Source organism: Schistocerca gregaria, unplaced genomic scaffold, assembly GCF_023897955.1.
Source record: "Schistocerca gregaria isolate iqSchGreg1 unplaced genomic scaffold, iqSchGreg1.2 ptg000699l, whole genome shotgun sequence".
NCBI lineage: Eukaryota > Metazoa > Arthropoda > Insecta > Orthoptera > Acrididae > Schistocerca > Schistocerca gregaria.
This window is the reverse complement of record NW_026062078.1, coordinates 72,501-77,500: the sequence shown is the minus strand read 5'-3', so window position 1 is coordinate 77,500 and position 5,000 is coordinate 72,501. Positions and strand designations below refer to the sequence as shown.

General features: G+C 55.9%; 3 non-coding genes across 3 annotated transcripts in view; all 3 read left to right on the top strand.

Moving 5' to 3' along the window:
• Window positions 1-1,958: 1,958 nt before the first annotated feature.
• Window positions 1,959-3,851, top strand: LOC126320060 (small subunit ribosomal RNA). Its single transcript, XR_007557829.1, has one exon. It is a non-coding gene; the product is annotated as a small subunit ribosomal RNA (ribosomal RNA).
• Window positions 3,852-4,219: 368 nt separating this feature from the next.
• LOC126320075 (5.8S ribosomal RNA) lies at window positions 4,220-4,374 on the top strand. The gene has a single exon (XR_007557842.1). It is a non-coding gene; the product is annotated as a 5.8S ribosomal RNA (ribosomal RNA).
• Window positions 4,375-4,562: 188 nt separating this feature from the next.
• The window catches only part of LOC126320070 (large subunit ribosomal RNA), a 4,222-nt gene continuing 3,784 nt past the window's right edge, over window positions 4,563-5,000 (top strand). Inside the window, exon 1 of the ribosomal RNA XR_007557838.1 lies at window positions 4,563-5,000. This exon is cut by the window's right edge and continues 3,784 nt beyond it. This is a non-coding gene — a ribosomal RNA (large subunit ribosomal RNA).

The following is a 5,000-nucleotide window of genomic DNA, read 5'->3' as shown; positions in this document are numbered from 1 at the left end:
CTTAACCTAACCCACGTTGTCCCTTAACCTAACCCACGTTGTCCCTTAACCTAACCCACGTTGTCCCTTAACCTAACCCACGTTGTCCCTTAACCTAACCCACGTTGTCCCTTAACCTAACCCACGTTGTCCCTTAACCTAACCCACGTTGTCCCTTTGCCTAACATAGTTCACTGCTCGGAATCTCTGGTGTCGTTGTTATCCTCATGTAGATGTCTTGCGAGTGTTGCTTACTTTCCACATATTCCCGCTATCCACTGTCAATTGTACTGCAATAGGACTATATCGCCCCCCCCCCCCTCTGCCCCTCTCTTTGTGTCTCCGTCCTCTCAAGCTGGTCGGTCTGGCGTTTGAGTGTTAAATGAGCCTCGCAGCTGTTCAGTTGCGTTCAGATGTCGACGCCCTCAGTGTACGTCGTGGTATGGTCTGTGTCCATTGTCCGCTGATGTCGTACGCGTAACCCACACGCTGTACCGATCATCGGTAGTTACGTACAGAGTGAAGTAGTGTGATACGTGTGACCGTACGCTGGCTGTGCCCAACGGTGTCGAATCTCAATTTCCATATGTTGTGCTCGATGCTACTTGTCTCGTCTCCCAATAACAGCTAGGTTGCACTGTGGTACGCCGTAGAGGCGTGTGGGAGGAACGTACGAACGCATTGTATGTCACCCTGGGTCGCTGGGGGTGGTGGTGCGGTGAGTCAGGTCAGGTCAGCGTGAGCCGTGTGATGTAGTGACGCGTGTATTCCGACTTTGTCGTATTGCCTCACACAAAGTGCTACCCTGGTGGACCGCGTTCCATATCTGGGACATGCCGCAGATGCCGGTTGACAGTGGATCGTGGAAGGGACATCGCATACGTGCGCGGGCCACCTTCCACGTGTTCTCTTCTGCACATGTCGCAGTGTGTATGTGGTCTGATGTAGCGTGTCGTGACACATGACATCCTGGCATGCAAGAATTGTTGAATTCGCAAATGTAGGTGGACATCTACGTTTACTGCCCAAGATACGCAAATGAACTGGAAATCCGTTGTTGAGCGGTTGTTCACGCTGGAGGTGAATCTGTGATGGCGACGATCGGTACAGCTATTAACCGGTTGTTTCAGCGGTACCCGCCACATCCACACACGTGACTAGGCCCATGTGGGTATGAAGCGATACGCGGCGGTGGCTTGGTGGGACTGTTCCCGGCCGGTGAAGGGGGGCCGCCCGGCGTGTTGGCCGCGCGCTGCGTGGGCGCACGCGCAACAGGCGGCTGGTGGGGGGCGCCGAGTGGCAGGAGCGCCATCCGACGGGCTCGGCAGGCGGCGCAGCTACGCTGCGGCGCACCCTGCACGCGGCGCCTGGCGGCCAAAGTTGGTTCAGCCGAGCCCGGTGCGAAGCGCGGTGGACATCTGCAGTGTGCTGGTCTGATTGAGGACTGTGTGCGTTGAGGATGCGCCGCCGCCTGGCACTCGGCGCCGCGACGCCGTCTGCTGCTCGGTCGCCCCAGCGGTTCTCGCAGGTGGTTTGTATCGCAGTTGTGCGGACGTGTTGGCGCGTGCGCTGTGCTGGGAGAGTTCGCTTCTGCACCCAAGTGGGGCTTTGCCCTTGTGTGGCGCTGGCGTTGGAGCTGCCGGTCACCATAGGTGGCGCGTGTTGTCTCCCGCCGGCAATGCCACGACAGCACGCTCCCGGGCCTCTGTCGGCAGCGGCAAGCTCAGTTGGGAGCAAGGGTGTTCGCACTAAAACCGTCTACTCGCCTAACTCCGGGCGATTGCGCCTCTCTCGAAACCGACCAAGTACCTAGGACGGCGCTGTGCGCCGCCGGGACCTGAGAGGGTTTCGAGGTGTATCGTGCAGGGGAGCTCGGCCTCCTCCTGTTTGCAGAATAATTGAGCGGACGCTTGCGTGTTCGCGCGGGCCCCCGGGACACACTCCCGGGCGGCCGGCTGCTCAGCTCTAGTTGACGCAGCTCCCTGGTTGATCCTGCCAGTAGTCATATGCTTGTCTCAAAGATTAAGCCATGCATGTCTCAGTACAAGCCGCATTAAGGTGAAACCGCGAATGGCTCATTAAATCAGTTATGGTTCCTTAGATCGTACCCACGTTACTTGGATAACTGTGGTAATTCTAGAGCTAATACATGCAAACAGAGTCCCGACCAGAGATGGAAGGGACGCTTTTATTAGATCAAAACCAATCGGATTGGCTTGTCTGGTCCGTTTGCCTTGGTGACTCTGAATAACTTTGGGCTGATCGCACGGTCCTCGTACCGGCGACGCATCTTTCAAATGTCTGCCTTATCAACTGTCGATGGTAGGTTCTGCGCCTACCATGGTTGTAACGGGTAACGGGGAATCAGGGTTCGATTCCGGAGAGGGAGCCTGAGAAACGGCTACCACATCCAAGGAAGGCAGCAGGCGCGCAAATTACCCACTCCCGGCACGGGGAGGTAGTGACGAAAAATAACGATACGGGACTCATCCGAGGCCCCGTAATCGGAATGAGTACACTTTAAATCCTTTAACGAGTATCTATTGGAGGGCAAGTCTGGTGCCAGCAGCCGCGGTAATTCCAGCTCCAATAGCGTATATTAAAGTTGTTGCGGTTAAAAAGCTCGTAGTTGGATTTGTGTCCCACGCTGTTGGTTCACCGCCCGTCGGTGTTTAACTGGCATGTATCGTGGGACGTCCTGCCGGTGGGGCGAGCCGAAGGGGTGCTTTCGCGTCCCGAGGCGGACCCCGTTTAAATCCTACCAGGGTGCTCTTTGTTGAGTGTCTCGGTGGGCCGGCACGTTTACTTTGAACAAATTAGAGTGCTTAAAGCAGGCAAGCCCGCCTGAATACTGTGTGCATGGAATAATGGAATAGGACCTCGGTTCTATTTTGTTGGTTTTCGGAACCCGAGGTAATGATTAATAGGGACAGGCGGGGGCATTCGTATTGCGACGTTAGAGGTGAAATTCTTGGATCGTCGCAAGACGAACAGAAGCGAAAGCATTTGCCAAGTATGTTTTCATTAATCAAGAACGAAAGTTAGAGGTTCGAAGGCGATCAGATACCGCCCTAGTTCTAACCATAAACGATGCCAGCCAGCGATCCGCCGCAGTTCCTCCGATGACTCGGCGGGCAGCCTCCGGGAAACCAAAGCTTTTGGGTTCCGGGGGAAGTATGGTTGCAAAGCTGAAACTTAAAGGAATTGACGGAAGGGCACCACCAGGAGTGGAGCCTGCGGCTTAATTTGACTCAACACGGGAAACCTCACCAGGCCCGGACACCGGAAGGATTGACAGATTGATAGCTCTTTCTTGATTCGGTGGGTGGTGGTGCATGGCCGTTCTTAGTTGGTGGAGCGATTTGTCTGGTTAATTCCGATAACGAACGAGACTCTAGCCTGCTAACTAGTCGCGTGACATCCTTCGTGCTGTCAGCGATTACTTTTCTTCTTAGAGGGACAGGCGGCTTCTAGCCGCACGAGATTGAGCAATAACAGGTCTGTGATGCCCTTAGATGTTCTGGGCCGCACGCGCGCTACACTGAAGGAATCAGCGTGTCTTCCTAGGCCGAAAGGTCGGGGTAACCCGCTGAACCTCCTTCGTGCTAGGGATTGGGGCTTGCAATTGTTCCCCATGAACGAGGAATTCCCAGTAAGCGCGAGTCATAAGCTCGCGTTGATTATGTCCCTGCCCTTTGTACACACCGCCCGTCGCTACTACCGATTGAATGATTTAGTGAGGTCTTCGGACTGGTACGCGGCATCGACTCTGTCGTTGCCGATGCTACCGGAAAGATGACCAAACTTGATCATTTAGAGGAAGTAAAAGTCGTAACAAGGTTTCCGTAGGTGAACTTGCGGAAGGATCATTACCGACTAGACTGCATGTCTTTCGATGTGCGTGTCGTGTCGTGTCGCGCAACACGCTACCTGTACGGCAGTGGCCGTGCGCCGCGTGCGGAACCACGCGTGCCTCTCAAAACTAGCGGAAGTGTTGTTGTTGTGTGGTACGAGCGCTGAAGCTCTGGAGCGGCTGGCCTGCGGTACCTGGCGCCTGGCGCCGGTTTTGAATGACGTTCGCCCGAGTGCCTGTCCGCTCCGGTGTGGAGCCGTACGACGCCCATCGGCTGTGAGGCCGTTGGACACAAAAAAAAATAGTGGAACAGGGGCCGTCAGACGCCTCAGTCCCGCAAATGCTACTGTCTTGAAAGAGACAGTGGGAGACTGAAAAGGAAAAGATCACCCAGGACGGTGGATCACTCGGCTCGTGGGTCGATGAAGAACGCAGCAAATTGCGCGTCGACATGTGAACTGCAGGACACATGAACATCGACGTTTCGAACGCACATTGCGGTCCATGGATTCCGTTCCCGGGCCACGTCTGGCTGAGGGTCGGCTACGTATACTGAAGCGCGCGGCGTTTGTCCCGCTTCGGAGACGTGGGAGTGTCGTGGTCGCCTGTGTGGCCGGCCGCGTCTCCTTAAACGTGCGATGCGCGCCCGTCGCCTGGCGGTTCGCATACCGGTACTTTCTCGGTAGCGTGCACAGCCGGCTGGCGGTGTGGCGTGCGACACCTCGTACAACGACCTCAGAGCAGGCGAGACTACCCGCTGAATTTAAGCATATTACTAAGCGGAGGAAAAGAAACTAACAAGGATTCCCCCAGTAGCGGCGAGCGAACAGGGAAGAGTCCAGCACCGAACCCCGCAGGCTGCCGCCTGTCGTGGCATGTGGTGTTTGGGAGGGTCCACTACCCCGACGCCTCGCGCCGAGCCCAAGTCCAACTTGAATGAGGCCACGGCCCGTAGAGGGTGCCAGGCCCGTAGCGGCCGGTGCGAGCGTCGGCGGGACCTCTCCTTCGAGTCGGGTTGCTTGAGAGTGCAGCTCCAAGTGGGTGGTAAACTCCATCTGAGACTAAATATGACCACGAGACCGATAGCGAACAAGTACCGTGAGGGAAAGTTGAAAAGAACTTTGAAGAGAGAGTTCAAAAGTACGTGAAACCGTTCTGGGGTAAACGT